This window comes from Xiphophorus couchianus, chromosome 6 (assembly GCF_001444195.1).
Source record: "Xiphophorus couchianus chromosome 6, X_couchianus-1.0, whole genome shotgun sequence".
In the NCBI taxonomy this organism is placed as follows: Eukaryota; Metazoa; Chordata; class Actinopteri; order Cyprinodontiformes; family Poeciliidae; genus Xiphophorus; species Xiphophorus couchianus.
Window position 1 is genome coordinate 23,542,956 of NC_040233.1, and position 13,716 is coordinate 23,556,671.

Below are 13,716 nucleotides of genomic sequence, written 5' to 3' on the forward strand. Positions count from 1 at the left end.
ATTAATTACGAGAAGCTTTATATAGTTTTTCTGAGTTGCCTTATTGGTGAGTTTCTCTGATTAAATAAAAATGATCATAGCTGTCAGGTAAATTTTCACTATATTTTATATTAGAATGCGATTTACCAGAAAACCTACACTCGTCTTTTCAGGAAGGAAACCTAATTTTTAATGTCTAGTGATCTTCCATCCTCTTATATCAGCAATAAAAAATACGCACTATGTGTTTACATAACAGTGTTTGGTAGCTGACTGATTTCTGTTGCAGGCCAGTTTTTTAGCAAACAGTTCAATGTTTAAACTGATATTTAGCACTTTTGGTGTAAACTTTACCTTCAGTTCAATTGTCAGTTAAATTTAGTCTATTTATATTTATATACACTGCTCAAAAAAATAAAGGGAACACTCAAATAACACATCCTAGATCTGAATGAAAGAAATATTCTCATTGAATACTTTGTTCTGTACAAAGTTGAATGTGCTGACAACAAAATCACACAAAAATCATCAATGGAAATCAAATTTATTAACCAATGGAGGCCTGGATTTGGAGCCACACACAAAATTAAAGTGAAATAACACTACACGCTGATCCAACTTTAATGTAATGTCCTTAAAACAAGTCAAAATGAGGCTCAGTATTGTGTGTGGCCTCCACGTGCCTGTATGACCTCCCTACAACGCCTGGGCATGCTCCTGATGAGGTGGCGGATGGTCTCCTGAGGGATCTCCTCCCAGACCTGGACTAAAGCATCCGCCAACTCCTGGACAGTCTGTGGTGCACCGTGACGTTGGTGGATGGAGCGAGACATGATGTCCCAGATGTGCTCAATCGGATTCAGGTCTGGGGAACGGGCTGGCCAGTCCATAGCTTCAATGCCTTCATCTTGCAGGAACTGCTGACACACTCCAGCCACATGAGGTCTAGCATTGTCCTGCATTAGGAGGAACCCAGGGCCAACCGCACCAGCATATGGTCTCACAAGGGGTCTGAGGATCTCATCTCGGTACCTAATGGCAGTCAGGCTACCTCAGGTGAGCACATGGAGGGCTGTGCGGCCCTCCAAAGAAATGCCACCCCACACCATTACTGACCCACTGCCAAACCGGTCATGCTGAAGGATGTTGCAGGCAGCAGACCGCTCTCCACGGCGTCTCCAGACTCTGTCACGTCTGTCACATGTGCTCAGTGTGAACCTGCTTTCATCTGTGAAGAGCACAAGGCGCCAGTGGCGAATTTGCCAATCCTGGTGTTCTCTGGCAAATGCCAAGCGTCCTGCACGGTGTTGGGCTGTGAGCCCAACACAACCCCCATCTGTGGACGTCGGGCCCTCATACCATCCTCATGGAGTCGGTTTCTAACCGTTTGTGCAGACACATGCACATTTGTGGCCTGCTGGAGGTCATTTTGCAGGGCTCTGGCAGTGCTCCTCCTGTTCTTCTTGCACAAAGGCGGAGGTAGCGGTCCTGCTGCTGGGTTGTTGCCCTCCTACGGCCTCCTCCACGTCTCCTGGTGTACTGGCCTGTCTCCTGGTAGCGCCTCCAGCCTCTGGACACTACGCTGACAGACACAGCAAACCTTCTTGCCACAGCTCGCATTGATGTGCCATCCTGGATGAGCTGCACTACCTGAGCCACTTGTGTGGGTTGTGGAGTCCGTCTCATGCTACCACGAGTGTGAAAGCACCACCAACATTCAAAACTGACCAAAACATCAGCCAGACAGCATAGGTACTGAGAAGTGGTCTGTGGTCCCAACTGCAGAACCACTCCTTTATTGAGTGTGTCTTGCTTATTGCCAATAATTTCCACTTGTTGTCTATTCCATTTGCACAACAGCAGGTGAAATTGATTGTCAATCAGTGTTGCTTCCTAAGTGGACAGTTTGATTTCACAGAAGTTTGATTTACTTGGAGTTATATTGTGTTGTTTAAGTGTTCCCTTTATTTTTTTGAGCAGTATATATATATATATATATATATATATATATATATATAAACACCCCTCAAAATAATCACAGTACCACATGCTGTAAATATTTGAAACACTAAACTATTATTTATTACCTCTTGCAACAGGTTGTCCAGTTTTCTAATTATTCTGAAGACAGAAGGTCCAATGAGGCCCAGTGTTGTTTCCATCCAGCCATGGGAGAACTGTAGAGCACAGACAGATTTCAGCATAAAGATTTCAGGTGTCAACGTTCCCCAACCAGGTTTTCTGCTCTGAACTCACCTGACAGGAAACCTTGGACCCAGATCCGAACAGATCCATGGATCAGATCCAATCCGATGTTTCCAGCAGCGGAACAGAAACGGAGAACAACCCCAAGTTCCTGAAGGTTGATGCCTGAATGAAACAGAAATCAACAAAATCCAAAGTAAATATTTTATTGGGACAAGAAAAACTCAACTATCTCAGCATTCACAGCTCAGTGTGCATCAAGACAGAAATAGATTTATTTATTCTTGAATCATGATTTAATTCTGCATATGGAGAAAAGAAATAAAACACCACAGAGACAAGGTAAACCAGAGCTCACCCAGCTCATCTCCACGGATCATGTAACGACCAGGTACACGGATCAGGTCCAGTTCAAAGTAACCCACAGTGGGACCAAGATGGAGGGGAATCCCATAGTGCAGGAGGTTTGGGTCTGAACAGAAACAAATAAACAGAACCCATATAAATATAACATTTCAATAAACTAAAGCACAGAAAACCTCAAGTTGTAACGAGTTTGTTTGGTTAATGTTGTAGCTGTTAGAAAGTTTATCCCTGCAGCAGAGGATAGACAACAGAACTGTTCTGAAAGTTATCAAAGAATTTATTCCCCAAAGATTTAGTACAAACGTACTAAAGTAAGACTAAAAATACTTCAACATATTTTTACTCAAGTAAAAGGAAAAAGTAGTCATCCAAGAAATTATTCAATAAGACTAACAAAGTATTTGGTAAAGATCAAATTACTCTGATCAAATTATCAATCATTTAATATTTAGAAATTACATTGTCAGATGGATCAAAATGTAAAGTTCAGTGTAAATTCTGGTGTTTTAAGGCCCAAAATGGCAATAATTTATATAAGTAACAAAAATAACAAAATCAGGCAAAAAAAGATTTTTCCAAATCAGTTTCTTTCAATAACAAACTAATAAAACTTTAACAAAAACTTCAGTTGTGTGTCCGTGTCTGGTGGATTTTTTGTTTAAAACGTATTTGTTTTTCATTCAGTAGGTAGAAAATCCATAAATTTTACCTAGGTAAGCTAAACTTTTTTAACTTTTCCAATTCTCTGTGGTGCTTCTTAACATGTAAGGCACCTTTTGACCACAAGGGTGAGCTGTTTGCCTCATTTTCATAAAGACAAAGAGCATTGTGAGTGGCAGGAAGCAACAAAGAGACCTGAAAAGAAGCCAAAATGGTGGAATCAATCTATATTTTATTTACAACTCCACCACCACTCATGTAAGACTCATGTTTTACTTATGTAAAACAATGAACACGTAAGTATGAATTAAATTTTGGAAGTAGTTTTTGTGATTTAATAACTAGTAGGGAGAGATACTTTTAAAAAGTTATATACTTTTTATATGTGTTTTATATGTGTTCAGGTGCAAAGATGCACCAGAACACAAACTGAATGGTACACAATATTTTATTTCTTTAAAACATTTCTGTTTTTAAAAAACATGGCTTCAGGTCTACTACTCGGTTCCTGAAAAGAAAAGGGAGCATGTGAAGACAATTTCAGTTATTCCAAAAAATATATAAAAAAAACAAAACACACAATGCAGGAGGTTAAATACTGTGAAGTTGAATGGAAACAAAATCAATCAATCAATCAATCAAATTTTATTTGTATAGCACATTACAGCAACAAGGCATTTCAAAGTGCTTTACATCATATCAAACACAGAAACACAATGCAACATAGAATCAACAATCAAAACATGACATTAAGTCAGGTTCCATCAATACATTTGTAATTGATTACGTTTCAAATACAATCCTAAACAGGCGGGTTTTTAGTCGAGTTTGCATCCATAAAAGGTTTACCTGTTACACTCCTACTGTGTTATATGGAACAAAATACCTGCTGTAATTGTGACGCCTATTTATTTTTAAGAGCTGGCTTAAATCTCGACTAAAAATCCACCTGTTTAGAATAGTATTTGAAACATAATCAATTACGAATTTAAAGATGACACTTGACTTAATGTCATGTTTTGATTGTTGATTCTGTGCTGCACAACTTTGTGTTTTTGTGTTTATTATGATGTGAAGCACTTTGAAATGCCTTGCTGCTGAAATGTGCTACAGAAATACAATTTGACTGAACAGAATCAATTATTGCAACATATGAAGTTAATTTTAAGTATGCAGTTTAAATATTGCAAACCTAAAATAACTTGACACATTTAGTTTAGCTGTAAACTAAATACCAAAGACATCTTGACATGCAAAGTAACTTACTAAAAGTGAGTGTTGATAACAATTTGATGAAAACTGATTTAAGTCAACTTATAGTTTTTAATTAAATACAATTTTGCATTTGCAGTATATTTACATCTCCATTTGAAAGAGTACATGTTTTAATACAGACCATTTTATTTATTCTGATGTTTTTCATAAATGTTTGCATTAAGCATTTGCAAATAAAGCAACAAAAGAATCTCAGACAAATACTATGTTAAAAAAGGAAATTGCTTTTTTAAGTTTTAAGCTCAAATAAACCCTTAAAATGCATCTAGTGTTATTAAATAATTAAAAAACAACCATGGACGAACTTAAACTTGAAATCAAGTTGTTTGAAAATAACAGCAGCAACAACCATTAATACTTAACATTTCTCTGATGTGTTTAAACTGACATGCAGTCTCAAGAACAACAGTGAACAGTAACAACATGGGGCTGCTTCAGCTATGAGTTCCTCATTATAACATGCACCAAGTAACGCACCAAAAATCTCAACATCGGCTGAACTAATAACAAAACTCACCTCCAGTGAATCCAAACAAATAAAAGAACATCATTATCCAAGAAAAACCACGGAAACTCCAAGTCGCTTGGATGAGTCGGAATGAAAGGTCCCAAAAGAAAGAAATGCCAGTGAGCGATAACATGGGCCTATCAGGTCGAGCGGTCCTTGGCTCGCTATGGGAGGGGGAATTTTTTTTACTACTGTCTGATTCTACGACAACCATTTTTCAACAGAGCAAACAGATTTGACCAAACAGCAGCTTCAACATTCAGAGCACTTTTTTCAGCTCATTACAAAATGATTGAAGAAAAAAGTTGTTTTATTATTGAATTCACTACAGAGCCCTGCAGTAAATATTTCACTTAAACTAGTAAAAACAAAATAAGAAGCTTTTACAGGAACTTTAACTGTAAACATCCAAATCAAAATGTGTTTAAAAAGATTCCAATCAGCGTGAAGACGATTCTGGAAGAGGTGGCTTCACTGAACGTTGGGTTCCTGAGAAAAAAACAACATTTCTAGGAAAACACACCCAGATACTTTGGAGGGTTTTAACTAACTTTGTGTTATTAACATTATCTATTCTCCTCCTAAAACATCAAGTTGTTCCTCCAGTACATTTCCAGGAGGACAATCCCAAAAGAGTTCAGCAGAATCATGCTATGCTTAGCTTGACTATGAAGAGGAATAAACCTGTACAAACTCCAACATGGACTCTGACTTCTTTGTTCTGACCATGAAAGAAGCAAAGCAGACTGAGATGTCTGGCCACTCAGTGGGACAATTAACTGAGTGCCTGGATGCTAATTATTTAATTATTTAGTGTCTTGGTTGATGATTCAGGCAAACTTGATTCACGCAACATGTTTTTGTCATTACCAAGATGTGAAATTTTCAACAAAGATTTAACTCCACTTGGACTGACAAATATTTATTTTACCATCACATCCTAATTCAAAACTGCTATGCTTTATTTACAATGAGAGAGTTGTGCTGTTTGATTTTTTTTTTTAAAAGAGCACCTGGTCTATTATTTACATTCAACATACAATTGCAACATTGTTTGAAAAACGGCTTGAAAGAGAAATAATCAGAAATAACTCTAAACTCACCTCATGATCAATGTTAATGACTCTCTGCAAGAGTCAGCCTGGGATCTGAGCTCCTCAGCGATCTCCCCGCTTTTAAATGTGAATCCCCATTACCCGCCCCCCTAACCAACCAGCTGTGCCCCGTCCCAGCGTCTTCAAGACATGGGCCCACATATATGTACATCACTACTGTGGTGTCACGCAGAGAGCGCCGTTGACTGATTTCACTTTAGAGGAGCTAAAATGTGTTTCTCATTATCTGGCTTCTTAAGTTGCTTATCTAATTTGATCTCGTTTATGAGTGTACAGTATGTTTGCTGTTACTGTTTCAGGTTTTTTTTTTGTTTCAGTTTAGAATTTCTTTTTGGATGGTTATTATTGATCAAAAGTATTTTCACGTTTTTGTTTTGTTTGGGGAAGGTGAGTTTCTATTGTCTGTTCCCTCTGGTCTGTTTTAAAAAGGGACCCATGCTGTCCCTGGGTCCCTATAGCTCTTTTATTTAGAATGAAGAAACTAGTGGAAGGGGAGTTTTGTGTCAATGTGTTTTTGTTGGGAAGCACTTAAGTTCATTTATTATATTTGTGTTTTCTTTGTTATTATTCCTCCCCCAAGCGGTCTAAATTTATTTAATTGGGTTTTAAGTTTTTGGGGGGTTTTTTAGCTATAAGGTTCCCAGAGCCAGCATAGACTCCTACTTTTAATGTGGTCATTTTGTTATTGTACATTAAAATAAACTAAGATTTTTACTTAAACAAATAAAATTAAAAAAATAATTTGCCTTACATTAAGACTTTTGCTACCAAGGAACTTTAAAAGTAAACATCCAATTCTGCAAGAGGCAAGTTGCAGAACTGCAGAGCATTTATGTTTTCCTCCACTTCTGCCACACACAGAGTGTCGGTATGTGGGGAGTTTATCCACAGAAACAGAAAAGATTCCCGTCGAAAGTCGTTTGAACTGCTTTCTTGCAGTTTTCTGAGAAAGTGGGCCGTATGTACGTTAGTGACTCAGAACTTTTGAAAATGTTCCTTTTGGCAAGATTGCTCACCTTTATCCCTGCAATGAGGTCTTCATTACAGGGATGGAAACACTTAAAATGTGGGTTGAATGATAAAAGAAACAGATACAGATTGAAGTATTTTATTGATTTTGTGTTTTTATGCAGTAGCATCTCAGCTGGAACTGATGGCGTCCTGTTAAAATAAAACAAACAAAAGGATGTAAGTAGTGATGGGTCCGGAAACATCGATGCGTCGGCGCATGGGTCAAGCGCATAGACAAAACCCCGTGTCGGTGCGCGTATTGCTTTCAGTTTCGAAATGACACTGGCGCACCAAACTGTGTTTATAAGGAAGCGATTCTGTGAGCGGGATGCATTTGCCAAAATGATCTTTTTTACGGTACAGCGTCAACTATGGAGCCTCAAGGCAAACGAAAGGTTTCATAGTTTGGGACCATTTTGATCTACATCAGAAAATAAATTTAATCCAACATCAACTTTCATGTCTGAACTTTCATGCGTCTCTCAGCTGCTCCTCTGTGAGGGCAGCCAGTAAATGCAGGGAGCCGCTTTAGTGACGCCAAACATGTCGTCCAGCAGCTTTGCAGAAGAATCCTCGACTATTTGGAGAGGGGGGAAAAAAAACAGGAAAAAAAAGACAGAAGTTCAACAATAATTTATCAGCGATCACACCGTATGCAGGTGAAAGGGTCTAACATGAGCCGTTGTTCCGACCACCTGTGCCGCCTCGTCGTTTCCTACTGTAGCTCGGATAAATAGCTGAGTCGGTGTAAGTCAGTAGCTGTCGGCGCTACGCGTCTAAAACTTTCACCGCGATGTTTACAAACCGAAAACTATAGCAGGCTGTGTTAATATTAAATATTATCATTTCTTATCACTCATTTCTTTATGTGAGTGATACTGAAGTGGAAGCTTAGAGGTTGTGCTTAGCATAGCACTGGAACAATTTACACGACAAAAACACAAAAATATCCTTTCATCAAAATATCCGACCCGTTTAAAATGAAAAGCTATTGCAGATGTTTGCACTAATCATTTTATATATTCAAGAAAGAATTTGATGTAAATTGTACGTTTTGTGATTCATATCCTTAAACTGTTGTCCACTTGTTTTGTCCCTTTGTTGATGCTTTTTGGCAGAATTGGTGTGACTTTATCCACAACAACATAGAAGCTCAATTTGTGCTGTTATGGGAAGATGTCTTACTTGGCCTCACTAAAAGCTCAACAATTCAGAGTTTCTCATAAATCCTTTATTGTCACTAGCTAAATATCATATTCATTGTTCCAGGTAGGGGAAGCCATGCCTTGCTGCATTTTACAATGAAGTTAAGTTTTATATCCAGACTATCAAAGACTCTGACAAAAACCACAGCTATTAAAACAATTGAAATCTGTACTGCTTTGAATGAACAGTTGGGAACCGAAGCCCCTTTGCTTTTTCTTTATCTTGAATATGTTCATATGTATTTGTTTTTTGTTGAGGCAGAACAAATGTTTCACTCTGCCGTTACACAGTGTGTCTGTGAATACCTTTGTATTCCCAGATTTAATTAAATGCTAAGGAATAAAATGAGTTTTAAGAAGCGATTTAAAATGATCCAGGCTGTGGGCAGATCTAATTTGGAAAGGAAGATTGTTCCATAGAAGAGGAGCAACAACAGAAAAGGCCCGATCTCCTTTCCTCTGAAGTCGGGTCCAAGGAACTGTCAGTAAAAGCTGATTATTTGAACGTAGGGTTCTGGGCACGGACTGAAATTTGAAAAGGTCCCGAAGATAAGGGGGAGCTAATCCATTTAAAACTTTATAAGTTAATAAAAGAATCTTAAAATCTATTCGATAAAAAACAGGCAGCCAGTGTAACGAGGCCAGTATGGGCCTTATATGGTCACGCTTCCTGGTTCCTGTAAGAAGTCGTGCTGCTGCGTTCTGGATGATTTGAAGTCGCTGCATCTGTGATTTATCCATGCCTCTATATAATGAAATGCAATAATCCAAACGAGATGTAATGAAGGCATGGGTAAGTCCTTCAATGAGAAACAAAAGGAAGTGATTTGTATTAAAGCTTGCTGCTATGTTGATAAGTCGTCGGAGCGCCGACTCAGTCTCTCATCACTTGAAATGTTGCAATCTGGAAGATTGTAGGGAATAAAATAAAATAAGAAAAAAAACAACTAAATATTAGATGGATATGTGAGTTGGACAGTTAATTTGTTAAATTCCCTTAATATAAGGGTGTAGTCATGGTCATAGGGGGTAATTGGCTAATTAATTGTGTACTAAACTTAATATAGTGTAACAATAATTACATTACTTCAGCACTGTATGGTAGAAATGACTTGCATAATGGTGTAAACAAGCTACTAGTTATAGCACTGAATTGGACTAAAGGTTGTCCAACGTACCTGAACAAGCAATGCATCTACATATGCAAAAATAAATTTCAATGTTACTAAATGTCTTATTTGAAACAACACAGAACAAAAATAAAAAGCTAGAACCTAAAAGTGCAGATGGCAGTCTTCCAGAGGTAACAGGGGTTACTGGCCCTATTGTTGTCTGTCTGTCTGTCTGGATGGATGGAAAGGAGATTTAGGAGCGCGAGGACAGGATAGGAGTAGGATGGAGCCGGCGAGAAAGAGGAGGATTTCCCCTATGTGGGAACATTTTGATTTGATAAGCCCTAACAAGGTAAGGTGAACTGAACATTTGCAGATGCATTAGGTTTGCTTATGAGGAACTGTATTTTTCACTGTTTCTTATTTACTGTAAAGGTGAGGTGTTTATTGTGCTCCAAGGAGTTGGGGTACAATAATAACACCTCATCCATGTAGTGTCAAAAAAGAGAAATTGTTTGAAACCAAAAACTGTGGAGAAATTGCATGAGAAGGAATGTCTGGCTATAAAGTGGGCGTTGGACTCACTTCGCTACTATCTCTTGGGAAGATCGTTTGTATTGGAAACTGACCACAAAGCTTTGAAATGGCTGGAGAAAATGAAGGACACCAATAGTCGAATAACCCGCTGGTACCTTGCTATGCAGCCCTACAAGTTTGAGGTGCATCACATCCCTGGCAGACAAAACATTACTGCTGACTACTTGTCCCGCTGTGCCAGCGAGCCTTCAGAGGAGGGGGAGTGTGTGGTGGATGCTCCTCCCACCACCACATCGTGTTAGTATTTTTTCTTTATATTACATTACAGTTTGTATGTTTAAGTTAGTTATTTCATTTAGACATATATTTTCTAATGGGTGCACACTTTATTTAATGTCTGTTTGAATGGTTTATTTACACTTGTTTTTTGTTTGAGGTGCTGCTGAGACAAACCAGCTGGAGGAGGAAACCTGGAGCAAACCATTTGTTTTTGAAAGACTGAAGGGGGAAGACTTGTTTCAAGTTGTTTTTATTTAGTTAATTTTGTCACTTAAATATTCACTTATTGTTTCTGCTAAGTAAGAGTTAGTTTTGCTTTATGTATTTCATAGAATGCTTTAGTTAATTTTGTATTTATTTGTTCTTTTGTTGCCCTGCGACAGACTGGCGACCTGTCCAGGGCGTACCCCGCCTCTCGCCCGGAACGTAGCTGGAGATAGGCACCAGCGACCCTCCCGACCCCATTAGGGACAAGGGTGAACAGAAAATGGATGGATGGATGGATGGATGTTCTTTTGTTATGTCGTGCCTCCTTCATGTGGTAGATTTAGGTTACTCCACCCCTATTTAAGCCTTTTGTTCTTTGTTGGCAGGTCAGTTTTGTTTGTGTTCAGTTAGAATTGACCTCAGTTGACCTCAGTTAAATTGGGCCCAAAATTGTTATTTATTCCATCCATCCATCCATTTTCTGTTCACCCTTGTCCCTAATGGGGTCGGGAGGGTTGCTGGTGCCCATCCCCAGCTACGTTCCGGGCGAGAGGCGGGGTACACCCTGGACAGGTCGCCAGTCTGTCGCAGGGCATTGTTATTTATTCTTTGACTTATTTTTGCATTAAATATTGTGTGTTACACTGCACTGCAGAATTTCTGCACTGCAGAATTACTTGATGAAGCTACTTATGTAGTAAAAAGGGGAATTTTGTATCAGTGTAAAGGGGATGTAGAGGCCTTAGCATTACCACAACAGTTTAGAGAAAGAGTAATGGATCTGGGACACAGATTCATGTGGGATTTCAGAAAACACTGTAGAATTGCCATAAGATTTGTGTGGCCAGTGTCAAGAAAATCCGAGCTCATCCCACTTCCCCATGCTGGAGATTTTAGTTTAACAGTAATAATAAATAAAGTTATCTTTAAAATGAATCACTCAAGTGACATCAAGGCCCAGCAGTAGACTTAAGTGTCAATAAAGTTAGTTTAACAGTAATAATAAATAAAGTTATCTTTATAATGAATCACTCAAGTGACATCAAGGCCCAGCAGTAGACTTAAGTGTCAATAAAGTTAGTTTAACAGTAATAATAAATAAAGTTATCTTTATAATGAATCACTCAAGTGACATCAAGGCCCAACAGTAGACTTAAGTGTCAATAAAATAAATCTAGTTGTGTGTGTTGTTTTTGTCTCATGCAAACTTTGCTTTAATTCTACTTTTTTCTATCTAATCATAAGAAATCATAGTCAGTCAGAGAGATTCATGAAACAGGAAAAGCAGGTTTCCTGGAAAAAGAGGAAGTAAGTTTCCAGCCTGCAGATTTATAAAAATAGCTGAGACTATTCCTTAGTTTAAAGCATGAAAGTTTTAAAAAATTAAATCTAAACATTTTGAGTAATTTGATAAGATTCAAAGTAAAATACTTATATTAATATTGATTTACTTGTAATAATACTTACACTTATATTTGTGAGAACACTTATAAGAAAAACAAGCAAATGTAACTTTGGTATCAAATAATTAGAATAATAGATTATTCTTGGTTTCTTTTCAGAAAAACATCTGTAATAACTCACATTAAGATCATAATAAGAGTAACTAATAAGTTATGGTTATAAAATTATAAATGAATGCTAAATCAGAGAAGCTAAAGAAAATAAATGTGATATAAATGTGATTTTGACATTGAACTTGAAATGGTGTAAAAGGTTGTAAAACTGCAATTAAACATCACTGATATGTTGGAGGTAGATGGTAGGTGAAAGGTGACAGGAAGGGAAAAAGGGGAACTAACAGGAGAGCAGAGATGATCAGCACCTTATATGGAAACAGGAGGTTGAGCAACCCTGAGACATTGGCACAGACATCATGACATGATGTCTCTTAAGACAGTGACGGATATGAGATCATCTGTCTAAGCAGACAGATGAACCCTATATAAGGTGGGTGCAAAAGAGGAACCGTTCGTTGGATCCTCCGGGCAGCTTCGAGCCAAGATCGAGATGGACAAAGAACTCTGCAGCTGAAGAAGAGCCGGGGCCACGGAGCCGGAGACTGTCCTGCTCATGGAGACCAACCCGTCAGCCCCACAATCTGTGGCTTCGAATCGCACTTCTCTCATCGGCTGGGTTCTGACACCAAAGACAAAGATGAAGACAAAGGCAAAGACAAAGAAGAAGAACTGGTGCCTTTTTTCCTGCCAGCACCAAGTCCTGTGTGACCTCACCATCCATGCGGAGAGGAGGCTCATCAGACCTGCGGAGATCCTGGCCTTCGCCGATCAACTTCCTCCTCCTGCTGCAGCACCTTCTTCATCATCAGGCCAGGTCTGGGGTTCGAAACACCAAACTCTGTCCGTCTCTCTCTAAGGTTCCTTTTTTAGTTCTCAGTATCAGCAGTAGGGAAAGATAGACTAGATGATTGATTTTACTTATTTGATTATTTCTGCTACTGAATTAAGCTGTACTGACCCTTGCAAAAATGCCTTACTAATAAAATATTTAGCATAAAGAAAATCTAAAGATGTTGTGGACATTCAGTTAATGAGTCACCTTAAAGTTCTTTGATGGTTGTAAAATAGCTGTGATGTTTGATTCTGGAGAGGAAAAAGTGGAAAATGTTTTTAGGTTGCTGGTAGCCCATATTTAAAACATCATCCTTGGGACTCGACCGAGTCACTAAAACCTACCTGGTTCAATAACAAATGCAAGTTGCAAAATAGAGAACGAGCGACCGTTAACAGGTGTGCTCTGTGAAACTAGTTGGCTGTAGGCTGCTCAGTCTGGCTAATTCACAGGGGGAAGAAGGGTGGGACACCTGGATGTAGGCCGTCAGATAACCAGGCGAATCGTTTCTCGAAACCAGCTTAAACAGAGTTTACTTCAGTTCTGGACAGGGTAAATCCCAGCAGATTTAGGAAACTCAACGGACCCGTTAGACGGAGAGCTGGTAGCACATCTCCCCTCTCAGAAGAGGAAGTACGAGAGTGAGAGAGTAGAGACAGAAAGGAGGGGGGGGGTGTTGCGCAACAACACCAGGAATGTATAGTCAAACATCACACTTCTGTAAGTCCTGTGTTAAATGTCAACTCACTTCAGGAAAGAAGATTTCTCTGGCCCATCTGCAGCCCCTACCAATTATTGGTACTCCTTTTGAGAGAATAGGGATGGATGTAGTGGGTCCCTTAGAGAGAAGCTCAGCAGGCAACAAGTACATCCTAGTTATATGCGATTATGCAACTCGGTATCCT

At 38.8% G+C, this 13,716-nt stretch overlaps 1 long non-coding RNA gene across 1 annotated transcript; it reads right to left on the reverse strand.

The window, feature by feature from the left end:
- Positions 1-2,064: 2,064 nt before the first annotated feature.
- On the reverse strand, positions 2,065-2,977 carry LOC114146047 (uncharacterized). Its single transcript, XR_003595833.1, has 3 exons — positions 2,543-2,977; positions 2,236-2,349; positions 2,065-2,156 (listed from the first exon to the last, which is right to left on the reverse strand). It is a non-coding gene; the product is annotated as an uncharacterized LOC114146047 (long non-coding RNA).
- Between the last annotated feature and the right edge of the window lie 10,739 nt (positions 2,978-13,716).